A 14875-nucleotide genomic window follows, 5' to 3' on the forward strand; every position below is an offset into this window, starting at 1 on the left:
CCCATGTATCCCACACCCAGTTTCTCCGATTGTTAACGTCTTCTATTAGTATGGCACCTTTGTCATGACTCATGAACCAATACAGATACATTATTTACTAAATAATTTATGCATTTACTAAATATATTTAGTAATTAAATTATGCATATTTTCTTAATTTTTACCTAATGTCCTTTTTCTGTTCCCAGGAGCTCATCCATGATCCCACATTACATTTAACTGTCATGTCTCCTTAGGCACCTCTTGACTGTAACATTTTCCCAGATTTTCCTTGTTTTTGATGATCTTGACAGTTTTGAGGAGTACTGGTCAGGCATTTAGTAGAATGTCCCTCACTTGGGATTTGTCTGATGTTTTCGTCAAGATTGATTGGTGTACGGAGTTTTAGAAAGAAAACCACAGAGATAAAGTGCCATTCTCATCACGTCATATCAAGGATACTCACAATCAACGTGATTTATGACTGTTGATGTTGACCTTGCTCACTGAAGGAGGGCGTGTCGGGTTTCTCCACTGTAAAGTTATTCTTCTCCCCCCTCAACATACACAGGTTCTCTTTGGGAGAAAGTCATTCTGCACACCGCACTGAAGGAGTGCTGGATTGTGATCATGACCCTCCTCCCTGAGGACAGAGTATCTACATAAATTATTTGGAATTCTTCTGTACAGATTTCCCTGTTCACCCCAATATGTTATTCAATAATCTATTTATATCCCTATACACTCATGGACAGTTATTTTATACTTTGAGCTATAATCTAACACTACTTTATTTATTGCATTGCTCAAATCGTTACAGCTTTGGCCATTGGGAACTCTTTCAGTTGAGGCCTGTCTCACTTTAACATACTCCCATCGTTGTAGGTGTTTTGTTTTTTCTTTTAGTACTGCCTTACCTTCTAGCATGACAAGACCACAGATATCTAAGCTCATCTGATTCAAAAGTTCGTGGATTATTCTGGCTTCCTCCTCTTGCTTGTCTGTAACCTCTTGCTCCAACAGTCAAAAGGCTTGCTCCCAATATCTGCCATTGTTTGACTCCACTATCCATGCACAGTGGTTTCAGAATTTCTCACCTATACCCCAGTAGGAAACAACCTTATCAACTAGAGTACAGTGCTTACGCATGTTTCCATTTGCTGTTAGTCTGACAGTCTTTCAGGCATTTTCAATGCAATTCGATTCTTTCATCACACTCTGCATTCCATCCTGGGATTCCATAACCTCTTCAATATTTTTTTTAATTTGCATAAAGTTTGCTCCATATGCTATAAAGTTCTATGGGTCTTCAGAAATACATCGGGTCACATATCCACCGTCACAGCATCTTATAGAATAGCTTCATCACTCTAAAGTCTTCCCTGTACTTCACCTGCTTAATCCTCCTCCCCTTCCCAAATTCTTGTCAACCATTGATCTGTCTACTGACTTCAGAATTTGCTTTTCCCAGAAGGTCATATAAATGAAATCATGCAATATAAAGCCTTTTCAGACTGGCTTCTTTCACCTTGCAAGATGCATTTAAGATTCATCCTTGTTTTTACATAGCTTAATGGTTCTTTCCCTTTTACTGCTGAATACTATTCCACAGTATGAATGCATCACAGTTTGTCCATTCATCTTTTGAAAAACATTCTGGTTGCTTCTGGCTTTTAGCGATTATGAATAAAGCTTCCACAAACACTCAAATGCAAGTTTTTATGTGGACATAAATTTTCAAATCAATTGGATAAATACCTGGGAGCACAATTGCTGGATTGTATGGCAAGACTATGTTTGGTTTTGTAAGAAACTGCCAAACCATATTCCAAAATGGCTGTACCATTTTGTATTCCCACCAGCAATCAATGAAATTTCCCTCATCTTTGCCAGCAATTGATATTGTCAGTTTTTTGGACTTTAGCCATTCTAATATATATGTAGTGGTATCTCATTGTTCTTTTAACACACAAATAATTTTGAGCATCTTTCCATGTGTTTATTTGCCATCTTGAACATCTTTCCATGTGTTTATTTGTCTTCTGTATATCTTCTTTGGTGAGGTGTCTGTTCAGATCTTTGGCCAATTTTTTAATTATTGTTTTGTTTTCTTATTGTTGAATTTTAAGAGTTTTGTATGCTTTGGGTACAAGCCTTTTATCAGGTAGTGATTGATAAATATTTTCTCCTAGTCAGTGACTTGTCCTTTGATTCTCTTAACTGTGTGTTTCACAGAGTAAAGTTTTACTTTCAATACTGTCTAATTTATCAATTTTCTTTTCATGGAGCAAGCTTTTCGTTATATCTAAAAACTCATTTCCAAACCCAAGGTCACATAGATTTTTCTTCTGAATTTTTTTCTATAAGTTTCATCGTTTTGCATTTTATATTTAGATTTACCATCCATTTTGGTTAAATTTTGTGTGGCTAGGTTTTGGGGGCTTGGGGTGTTTTTTGTTTTGTTTTTGTGTATGGATGCCCAGTTGTTCCATTCTCCATGCCGTTTTAAGTGTGCGCACTGGAGCGGAAGAGCGAGGTGGTGGGGAGAGCGGCGGTAGAAATGAGAAACTAAAGCCAGCTCTGCATTAAACAGATAAATGATGTGCCCCTCCTGTGTGCACTAGAGGACAGTTTCTCCTCTTTACAGCCCCTCCAGGGAAGCAGTGTCGACGAGTAAACAAGCTTCAGAAGGCCGACTTTGGTGTCTCAGAGTCCTCAACTGCCTCCGAGAAAAACGCCTGCCTGAACTCCTTCGCAGGGCTCCTTCAGAGGACAAAAGAGATTGTGAAAGATGAAGCCACTTTGAAAAATCCAAAGGCCAGTACAAACGGAATTAAGCAAGCACCGCTTCATAATGAACCATCTTGCTCTAAGCTCGCTTCCCACCCTGGGCCTGGGAGGGGGGAACCCTTCCCACACTCACTGGAGAACTTTGCACCACATAAACCTTGAACGGAGAGAGCATTTCCACGGCCAGCTGAGGCCAGATGTGCTCTGATGGGCGTTCCCTGCAGCAACTGGAGAAGACCAAGCGTCTCCGGACCCATGGCGTCCCCACCCCCTCCTCCCCTTCCTTCTCCGAAATGGGCTATGCGAACTGTAGGGAAATGATACACTTTGTTCAAAGATAAACTGAGGCGTATTAAAAATGTTGAGTTTATTTTTGCAAAAATCAATTGGAAAAGGGCAGTGCCAAACCGGAAGTAGTTGGGAGCGCCCCACCTACAGGAGCTGGGGAAAGATCTTTATAGAGAAAACGCCAACAAAGCCAGGAAACTATCTGCTTGGTTCTAGATTATTGCTTGCTCCCAGGTTTTGATTTCTTAACCTTGAGGCATTTATGGGCTTGGGTTTTGGTTTGCTTACATAGAGTGCTAGGTATTAGAATCCTCAGTCTCATGGCCTCTTTGTTTCATTAATTTAACAACTTGCATGTCTGTTTAGCAAACAGCTGGCTGCCTGCGGTGGAGAGCGGACAAGATCCCATCCTGAGTCCTCTTCACCACACCGTGCTCTATCTGGAGGAAGCCAAAATCACCTCTGCCTACACTCACAGGTTGTAAATTGAGTGTCAGCCACAATCCCCAGCCACAGAGCTACCCACCAAGTAGCTGTCAGCTCTGCAGCACCCAAGTCATCTTCCAAGATGTGCCTCCAGAGGGCTGGCACAGCAAGCAGCGTGAGACGAGGGTTTGCAGTAATCAACTCCCACAAAGTAAAAAGCTGCCGATTCTTGAGCTTCTGGCTGCTTTCTGAGTTACCCTTGGCCCTAAACTCCCTTTCAATAAAAAGGGGAAAGTTGAGTTCCTGTCCGCCTGTGTCCTCAATAGATTGTAAATCATTCTAGCTTTGAAATGAATTACCCAATGCCTCCAAAATGTGAAATCTTTCTGTGCCTTCTTAAATTGAAATAGAAAGAAAAATACTCCAAATTGAAGATTTCAAATGCAAGATCTGAATAACGACTCAGTTCTCTCCTTCCTTCAGAAAAGTACAAGTTTTCAAGTATAAAATATTCCCTCATAAGCAAAAGAATGACTGTTTTTCTGGAAAAAGAATGCAGGTGAGTTGTGATACCGTCAATATTGATATTTCCATTAGCCTGAAATCCCATTAGAGACATTTGTTATTAATTGCAAATATATTTTGAACACAGAAGATTTGACAAGAATATCATTTTCATGTTACATTCTAATTCTGTTGATCTGGGTCTTTCTATCTCTGAAAACAACTTATGTAATGAACGCCTAACCTTTGCTATGTGAAAGAAGGGACTAAATGAAGCTCACATTTAAACGTAAGTGAAAATGCGCCAAATGAGTTGTAAGTGAATAAAGCATGTCAGAATGATTATTTTCCAAAGGTGACAGACACTTCAGCTGTATTTCCAGGTATGTGGGGAAGCTATTAGAATTCTAGCAAGGTCTATCAGGTTCAGAGAATGACACTGGAAATTTATTACAGGTGCCAAAGTCAGTCGTATTCTGAAGCGTGATAATGTTTTCCACTGCAGAGTCCTATAAAATTCATTTCAAGATCTTTGGGGAAAAATGTGTTTATGAAAATCAGAGAGCCTCCAAAGTAGAAAAGTGAGTATGTGTGTGTGTGTGTGTGTGTGTGTGTGTGTGTGTGTGTGGTGTGCATGCATGTGTGAATTACTGTATTATCAAACAAGATAAACTGAAAAATCTAAAATAGCTCTGTGTTCCTCGCCTTCCAAAGGGCCATACAGCCAATGCATTCAACAAACCTTCAACAAACTACTGTAGCATTAGTCTTTCTACTTTTTGCATGCTATTGCCTTGGTCTTATCTGCTCCCAAAGTAACCAAACTACCAAACAAGCCTCTTCTTAATTAACGGTATCCCAAATACCCCCTTAAATATACAAACCCTCCACCACAGAACCACTCTGAACAGAAAAGGATTATGGGTGAAATGAATTTTCTTTCAGTTCTTTCTCTAATTCCTTTCACTCTTTTCCACTTTCTTCTGTTTGTTAATTGGTTTGTTTGGTTGGTTAGGTGGCTGGATGGTTGTTTGCTTGTTTATGGCCACTCAGGGCATTTATTATCATGACTTAATTTAAAGTGCTATATTTTAAATTGTTTAAAGCCATTAACCCTAACCACAGATAGCATAATTTAAGAAATACTCCTCACGGTAGCACACCTGTCTCCTTAGTTACAGGAACGGACTCTGCACTAACTTAGCAGAGTCCTTCAGTGCTGGGAAGGACACGCCGAAGTCAGATTCATTTTGCTAGACTGCCATCACAATAGGGAGGGTGAACTGCGATGGGAAAGGCCCGCAGGGCAGGGATGGCTGTGAGGTACACAGTGTGCACTATAATCCTGGAGTCACAGTGTGCCACCCACCCCAATGAAAAGAGAAAACCCTCTGTGGAGTGGCTGGTCTGTCTAAACTGTGTCACTACAACTTACTGATTGCAGCAACTCATTGATTTGACCACTTATTTGACAGTACGTCATTGACATATGGAAGGATGTGTCACACCGTGAGTACATCACAGAACATTGAAAATGTCCTTCTGAAACCTAAAAATGAGGTGGGGCGATTATAGTCCAGGTCTTTACTCAAGCCCAATGCTGCAGGATACTTAAGCCATTTTCCACATCCCACCTATGCAAATAAACTGTCAGGCAAACATAGCTACAGAGAACCAGATGGCAAAGTTCCCTGGGTCCATCTCAGGAGTAGAGGCTGGAGGACCTTTTCTGAACTGTGCCATATGCTCCCGACACGTTAGGCCCCCGCTCTGGAGGAACATGGGGACATATGTGGACTCATGTTTTCCTCATGGGTATCAGAGGTTTGTCATTGCTACTCGTGGCTGAGATTGCTAATTGCCCTAAAACAAGATGGAAGAGTAAACACAAAGGCTGCCATATATACTTAAATTTCTCAAGTCAACATTTTTTCCATTCTCACCAATCATGAGCTCACATTTTTGGTTGAGATCCCTCCTGTTGCTACCTTCCCAATATTAAAATCTCCCACCCTTCTCACCAGACCTTACCCTTCACCCCAGAGCTAATTTCTCCTCTAGGGTCTTGAAGAAAAAGTAGAGAACAGAAAAGAAACGATTAGAGTCAGTTAATCAAATGTATATATTTGTCCACCGATGCAAGATTATGTCATTCAAAACAAATATACCACCTAGAAAGCACAGAATGTGTCCCCCAAGAAGCAGAAAAAGTTAGAATGGAGAAGGATGAACAGTTCTCTCAAACCCTTGGAGATTTTCTTCCTAGTTTTCAGTCTGAAAGATAGTGATAATTGACAGTGATTACTGGTCACAGCCGTGTGAACAGGCTTGTGTCCTAATGGCTGAAGACCCCGGCACTGAGATGTCTTGTTTCTGTCCCAGTCTGTGACCTGTGTCAAGAGTACGTCAACACATCCCTCCATCATTTACCCCAGGATGTCTTTCAGATATGCCCGCAGCAGTACTGCTTCTGTCACCCTCTCCTTCTCAGCCTCATTTATATACCTCTCAGTGTGCTACCTACAAATATAAGTTTCTCCAAAGAAAGAAATCCATCCAGAAAGGAGGCACACACCTGCTGTTTGAAGCTGATGGTGTATCGTTAATAGATGACAAAAAGGAAACTGAACTTCTCAACTCTTATTTTGCTTTTGTATTCACTGTCAAGGGAAAAGATATTTAGACTAGAGGGAATAGAACAAACATTGATTACCTGGGAATTGAAGCTCAAAATGAGAGAAGAGTTTGTAAGGGAGCATCCATAGGCTGTAAATAAGTTTGAATCTCTTGACCTGAGAATTATATTTCAGGTTACTGAACAAACTTTCACTTGAGGTTGACAAATTACTGTAGGTAATCTTTAGAGAACTGTGGAAAAAGTGAAAGTTGCAATAACACTGGAGACAGTAAATGTGATCCTAATTTTCAAAAGGGGAAAATATACTTAGTACAATCTTCAATTCCAGGCAAGACCCAACTATGAAAGGAAAGTGTGTGAGCACCACGAGCTCAGAGGTTGGTAACATCTCATGAATGATAAAAGACCCTTTAAGAAATCTAATTCAAGTTATGTATATGTTCACCCCCAAATATGAGATGGATAAATCCAGTATAGGATGGATATCTACCCTCCCAAAATATGTACATGAACACAAACAAAGTTTTGCATACGGTTTCAGCAAGTTTATAAACCCCCTTAATTTTATTCATGACATGACTAACAAGCCCATTCAGAAAGATCATGTCCAATTAAAATCATTTCTTCCTTAGGAAGGTTTCTAACTAGTAGATCTGTAACAAGGGCCAGTAATACATATATTGATTTAAACAAGACATTTTAATAAACTCATTATATTCCTGTGGACAAATGACAAAAAGACGGAAGTTGGCTGTTAGTAAAAGTAGTTGGTTATTTCTTTAACAAATATTTACTAAGGACCTATTACGTATCAGTTATTCTAGGCACTGGGGAAAAAGTGATACATGAAATAGATAAGGTTGCTCTCAATATTTGAAGACCTTGTAGCCCAGTGAAGAATTCAGATGACAAACAAACAAAATAATTTCAGAGAGTGATAAGTGGTATGAGGAAATTCAGCAAAGTGGCGAGATAAAGAGTGAGGTACATGTAGAAAGGGGGCGTTTTAGATAATCTGGGGAAGTCTCTCTGAGGAGGCAATGCCAGGTCTAGAACCTAAATCTGGGGAACAGACAGCCGCGTGAAGAACAAGAAAGAGAACATCCCAGACGGAAAGAAAAGAAAGAGTGAAGGCCTGAGATGGAACAAGCTTGGTTTACTCAAGGAAGAGAAAGAAAGTGAAGGAAATGGTAGACTTAAGGAAAAGGAGATACACAAAGTCCAAATGATACAGTGCCATAAGACGCGGTAAGGACCTTGATTTCATTCTAGGTGAGAAGGGAAAGTATTTGTGGATTTTAAGCACGGCAGAGATATAGCCTGATAACTGGTTGCAGCATGACAAATAGATGCTGCTGGGTGGGAGGAGCCAAGCTGGAGAGGCAGCAATGTTGGCAGCCTAGACAAGGGCGATGGTTATGGAGACCAGAGAGAAGTGAATCTGTTCACAGCACGTTTGGGAGGATTTGTTTTTAGATTGAATATGGAAAAGAAAAGAAGAAATTAAAGATGACTTCTAAGTTGAATTAAAGATGACTTCTAGGTTGTTGTCTTGAGCTTTGAGGCAGGATGATAAACCTATTTACAGAGATAAGAGAAGACTGGGGAAGGAACAAGTTTAGTGCTGTGATGGTGCAGATGGCACAAAACTAGAGTTAAATGACTTTGTACTTAAATGCTTCTTATTAGGGATTAGTACCACCCTATTAGAAAGTTTCTCGTGATGTGGTAAATGACAATACCTTTGACCTTGTCTTGCTCAATTCTTTTATCAATAGAATGTTCAAAGTAGAGAAGGAATACTTGTCAAATATATAAATGAACTTAAGTTGAAATTTAGATTGAAAGTATGTGCCAAATAAAATTAAATTCAAAAGGAAAAGTGCAAAGTCCTCTCTTTATTCCAAAATCTATGTCTTTAAAGATAGATGGGGAGATGTGGTTTGTGGCAGCATGTAAAAAAGACATTGGGTTTTGGTCAGCTATAAATTCAAATTCCTATGATACTGCATATAATGTGCTTAGTGTATTGACTGACATATAACAAACACTGAATCAATGGTATTTTTGTTGTCATTATTGTTGTAATTTTTATCGTTTTAAAAGTTTAAGTAAATGCATAATGTATCTGTCAAATAAACTAATGCAGTTTTAGGATGAATGAACAGAAATGGAATATCTACAATATGGGGAGTAATAATTTCAATTTATTTTGTACTGATGAAACCACATATGGATTATTATGTTTAATTATGTATTGGTTATAGATACGCTACCCCTTGGACGTCAACCAAGGTGGTCAAGGGACAACAAACACATCATGTGAAGAATGTTGAGGAAATGAGGATGTTTGGCTGAGAATCGAGAAGAACCAGAGGGGACATATGAAGGCATTTCACATAAGAACAAAGTAAACTTTTGCTGCTTGTCCCCAGGAGATAGAAAAAGGATGGTTGTATAAAAGTAATAAGGAGACAAATCTTGACTTAAGGAACTTTCTAATAGTTTCGACTTCCCAGTAAAACAATGGACTCCTTCTGTAGGTGGAGAATTCTACAACACCAGAAGTATTTGAGAATTGTCTGGGTGCCCCTTGGCAAGAGGGTTGCAGAGAGGATCAAGAAATAGAAGATAGTCATGCCAGGTGACAGGGCAGGTCCTTTCCACCCCAGTGGTTCATACTGGCTTTATACACGTGCCAGAATAATATTATACTGTTCCAGTTTGGTAATTTTTCTTTTTGAAAGAAAGTAACAAAACAGAAAATATCAGTGGTCTGTTTTGTAGTTTGAGAATGTCAGAGACAATGTACATGCATGCAGGCTCAGTAAATACTATATATTTGCCAGGATGATATGTGGAGAATCTTTTCTCATGATCAGAGTTGATGCGTATGAAACTCTGGAACAGAGTTGGTCATGCCCTCAAACTCCTGCTAAGAAGTAGCCAGCCAGTGACTTGGTCTCGTTTATATGCACTGGGTAGACCTGCTCCACATCTCTAGTTAGTAAGTCATCACTGCTGAAGTAAAGTTGATGAATTTCACTTGATTCATGGAAAAATATTAAGAAATCAAAGTCCTCCCTGAACTAATCATTAAAACAAAAAATGTATTTTACTGAATTGCTTTAAAGCCACAAACCAAATCTTCCTAAATTTGATTTATGATTCCGAAACCATTTTTCAGCTGTCCACTTCCCAGCAGAACGCAGAACCCAGCAGTTGTATGAATTCCCTCTAAGTTCTAGGCTTGCATATCCAATGACTATGTAACATCTCCACTTGAACGTTTCACAGAGTTCCCAAATTTAACATATCCCAAATCAGCTCTTGATTTATATCTCTAAAGCTTTTCGTACCTCCAGCCTCCTCACATTAGGAAATTACACCTCTCTTCACTCGATTGCTCAAGCCAAGACCCCAGAAGTCATCCTCAACACCTCTCGTTTCCTCTCTCTCGTCTCGGGAAGACTACTGATTCTTCCTTCACGATATATATGGGACCATTGCACTTCTTCCAGTCTCCTCGGCCATTTCCCCAGTCAAGGACACCATCATTTTCTCCTGTTCTGCTCTGGCAGCCACCTACCAGTCTCCCAGCTGCCTCCTTAGCTCATGCCTATCCATTCTTTCCAGAAGTCAGCCAGAGAGATTGACTTAAAATGTCAATCAGATTGTGTCACTTCCCTGCTTAAAGTCCTTCGGTGACTTCTCATGGTCACTTAGAATATTAACTTCTTATCATGCCCCTCAAGGGCTCAGTTGATATGATGTCTACCTATCTCTCCATCTCTCCTTCTCATTATGCTTGCCTTCTTTCAGGTCTTCAGAAACACCAAGCTCTTACCCATCCTAAGACCTTCAGGTATTTTCTTTCCTCTGCCTAGAATATTCTGTCCCCAGCTTTTCTCTTGGCTGGCTTCCTCTCAACTCTCAGATTTCACCTTAAATTATCCCTCTTTGGAGAGGCTTCCTGACAGCCCTCTCTAAAGCCGATTCGCTGTCCCCACCTCTCTCCCATCCTGCACCCTTGTTTCCAGCTAGCTTACCACTCCGCTCATTTCCTTTTGAGATTTACCATAATTTGTAGTTATTTTACTTATATACGTGTGTGTCCCCCCCCCCCCCCCCCCCCGCCCCATACTATAAGCCCAGAAGGGCAGGGGCCCCATCAGTTTTGTTCACCGTGAATTGGGCAGGGACGCCGAGCATGAAAGTTCAGGGCCTAGGTTCTGGAGCTGGATGGCCTGGGTTCAGGTCATGCTTTGCTCATTCATAACTTTTTGACCTTGACTTCTGGCTTCAGTGACTTCTGATGAACTAAAATCTGACAAGCAAGTAGTCCTTATCTCAAAGGATTTTAGGAGGATTAAATAACAGCTACAAAGTGCTTAGCACATAGTAAGGACACAATAAATGTCAGCTATTGTTATTTTAGTGCCTAGCATACAGTAAGTCCTGAATAAGTATTTGTTAAAAGGATAGCTGATTCAAGCAGTGGCCTTTGCAAGGGATGTCAAAACTAACTGGAGAAATCTATGGGATTAAGAAATGATCCTTACCTGGAAGAAATTTATAACCTCAAGTAAATTGTCACTGCTCTTCTCTTTTCACTCATTCTGGGTTGACTTCCTGTATGGCTTTTCTAAATATTCAACACTTTCTTCAAGCCCTCTGAGGACCACCCCACAGCCTTCATCTCATAGGACAGCAAAACAGTAACAAATACTTTATGTGACCATGGACACCCAATTTCCCTCTCTTCCACCTCTAAATTTAGCTATTCCTTTAATTACCTCCTTTCCTAGCAACTCAGAGAAAGACCTTTCCTTTTTGCCTGGGCCAACCCTTTTCCCATCCTTCTTAATGTCATACTCTCCTCACTCCTGTGGATGTAATTCTGTTTTTTCTGCCTTCCCACTCAGTTTCTGCCTCTATATTGAATCCTTGCTCTCAGTCTACAAGTGTACCAATATCTTCGCCCAATATTATACATCATACTGTTCTCTGGATACACAATGGCCTCTCTTACCACTATATTTCTCTATGAAAAAATTGAATTATCTTTCAGTCTGGTGCAAATGTCACTTCTGTTATTCAGTCTGCTCTATCAATCACTTTTTCCTCTGTCTCTGTAACACTTCATCCATTTTCTAATATATCCAAATTCTTTTTAGAACAATGTAGATAGATGAATGGATATAAAGACAGATAGCTATTCCCTTCACTAGCTTTTGAGCCCCTTAAGGACATTGCATATGTCATTCATTTTTTAATATGCCTCTAGTAATTTAGCGTTTACAGTGTTTCTTTTAGCACTTACAATGTTTTGGTCACTGTGCTCTGCACTTTATGTTTAATCCTAAGAATACCAAGAGGGAAACTGCATCATACCCATTTACAGGGAAGAAATTGAACCTTAAAGTTCCCTTTACTTGCCTAAGACACCAGCTACCATTCTAAACCATCATGTTGAACTTCCTCCCAGAAATTTTGGGGAGAGGAGAGCGGAGAAGGAATGGGACAAAGCATGTGAGATGAAGCTGGTAGTGGAAACACAATCTCCCAGAGCCCTCCGCCAACGCTTAGTGGAACCACAATCTCCCAGAGCCCTCCGCCAACGCTTGTGCTTCTTTTATTATCTGTTTCCAGCCTCGGATACTTTTTTTTAACAATAGGGAGAAGCTCAAGTTCACTAAGAAGACAGCAACAGGTAAGACTGTTGCTTGTTCAACTCTCAGACTTTCCCTGGTTTACTGTATCCTGTAACTTTCCCAGACCATTGTTACCAAGATTCTTCACGTTGGGAGGAAACGGCAGAGAAAACTCAAGTCACGTTCTCAGTTTTAGAAATGTTGAAAGGGGCTTCACGGAGGGAACTACAAACATTAATAAATATAAACAAACCTGAACTAAATAACATAACTGCCTTTTACTGAACTAAGACTTTGGGAATTTAGGGATGCCTGGCTCTTGCTCTGTCTAAATAAGCAGCAGCAGGTGAGATTAGAAAGATAGGGAGAAAAAGGAAGCCGGAATAATATATAAGTTACAAAGAGCACAAAGAGAAATAAAAGCAGTTAACTGATGGAGAGAGAGGGCTGGAGGAAGTGATTTATTCAACTTCTCTTACCTAAGTAGCAATATTTTAATTCTCTTCCCTCAGCTGCACTGACACTAAAGCTACCAGACTCATATATTTGAAAATTATGAAGCACATGGGGCTTATAATGGATAAAAAGACTGGAAACAACCCAAAAGTGCACCCATACAAAAGTGCTTAAATAAATTGTAGAATAACCACACAACAGAATATAATGCAGATGATAAAAAGAGTATTGACATGGAAAAACATATATATTGTTAACGGAAAAAGAAGCTACAAAAAAAAAATATATAGTGCAGAATTCAGCTTTTTGTAAACAAATGGATTGCACACGATATATTGCATATATGCAGATATTTCTAGATAAATGGGGGAAAATTACTCAATAGCGTTATCTTCGTTCATTTATGGAAGGTGGATAATAGGATGGAATGAGGGGATGGAGAAAGAACTTCACTTTCCGCATAAAAAGATTTGTATTTAAATTTTTTTCAATAAGTATATATTATTGATATGTATGTATACAGATTTATTCTAAAATATAATAACCATTCAATAAAGACAATTTCTGATTAATGATGAAAATTTTTAGAACTTATCTTTGTTCTTAGGAGTTGCAAGTAATAAGATAATCACCAAATTATAGAATGTAAAGTTAAGATTATCTGGTCCAATCTCCCTTTTTAGAAGAGAAAATCACCCTAACAGGGCAAAGTGACTTACCCAAAGTCTCATAGACGTTTAGCGTTAGAGCTAGAAGGAATTAATGAATCAGTGAAGACAAAAGAAGTCCCTCAAATAAGTTAACCAACGAACAGCTAGAAAGTCCGTGACGATACGCTGCTGTTCGCACAGGCACTCGCATTTGTTACCACAAAGGAACCTCTCGTGCGTCTGGGCCCCGCAGTGCTTGAGGGCAGCAGCTGGAGAAACCTTAGTGGCTGCGGCAAAGTTAGGAAAGAACAAAATGAAGCCTCCGGTGCCAACAGGGAAGTCAAAAGAGTGACTCATTTCCAGCAATATTTACTGCCTTTCTATGTGGGCCAGGCTGAACACATCTGACAACGCTAATAGGAACACAGAGAACAAAGGATGGGTGAGGTCATCTGAAGCCTCCAGTCACAACAGACGTCCAAACCAAATCACAAACAAATAAAAATACATCACATCATACCACTCTGTAAAAATAATTTGAACACATCTTTAAAAAATGAAAACCAAAATATTTTAACTGGCTAACTAATACTATAGCATACAAATCAGTCCCCAAAAGCTAGCAAAGACTCCTTGTCCTTTCTCCTTCGTAAGTGAAGTAAACTTAGTCCAAGGAAGAAAAGGATGCTATCACAATTTTGGCTGCTGCTCAGGCTCAAACCAGGGACGCCTCGCTGGCAGCACCTTCTGAGTGATGACCTGGCAGTGGACTCTTCGAGGTTATCACGCACAACATGTGCAGGACATATGTCCCTCTTTCAGGACAACAAATATCAGTTTGTGCTTTTTGCCATTTTAGACAAGATTTGGTTTTAAGGTTTAAAGCTCTAGATCTCGACCCTCTAAAGAATTACAATAATATAGTAAAAATTTTCTAGGAAAATCTCCACACACGTATAACTGGTGAGATCTGAATAAGCTCTGTAGGTTGTACCAATGCCAGTTTCTCAGCTTTGATGTTGCCCTATACCCGTGCAAGATGTTAACAAATGGGGAAGCTGGCGGCGGGATGCATGGGACTTCCCTATATTTTTATTTGCAAACTCCTAAGAGTCACTATTTCAAAATAAAAAGTTAAAAAAAATCTCCAAGGTACACTTCTCCTAACTGAAATTAACAATGGGGGTTAAGTTATAAACCAAGGGGCCAAGCCCTGGTCTAAGGGCCGTGAATTAGGTCACCTCCAGAGGTTAATTTCCTCACAGTCCTACTAACTTGCTTTCAGAGGGTTTTCAGTTTGACGAGTGTTCAAAGAGCATTCCAAGAGCTGAGAAAAATTGCACTGTTGGCAGCTGTAAGACACCTGGACTGCACTTCATCTTGTTAATAGAGTTTCAATGCAGATTCGCGTGTGTTCCTATTTCACTACGGCACTCATTTTCTTTCCTCTGTTCTTCATAAAGTGTTTTCATCATCAGAGAAGTGATTTT

The 14875-nt window shown here is 39.8% G+C and overlaps 1 long non-coding RNA gene across 1 annotated transcript in view; it reads right to left on the minus strand.

The window, feature by feature from the left end:
- The window catches only part of LOC138925278 (uncharacterized), a 45578-nt gene extending 31974 nt beyond the window's left edge, over positions 1–13604 (minus strand). The window contains exon 1 of the long non-coding RNA XR_011441205.1: positions 13455–13604. This is a non-coding gene — a long non-coding RNA (uncharacterized lncRNA). The remainder of the gene's footprint in view (positions 1–13454) is intronic.
- Positions 13605–14875: the final 1271 nt, after the last annotated feature.

The sequence above is a fragment of the Equus caballus genome, chromosome 1, assembly GCF_041296265.1.
Source record: "Equus caballus isolate H_3958 breed thoroughbred chromosome 1, TB-T2T, whole genome shotgun sequence".
NCBI classification, from domain to species: Eukaryota; Metazoa; Chordata; class Mammalia; order Perissodactyla; family Equidae; genus Equus; species Equus caballus.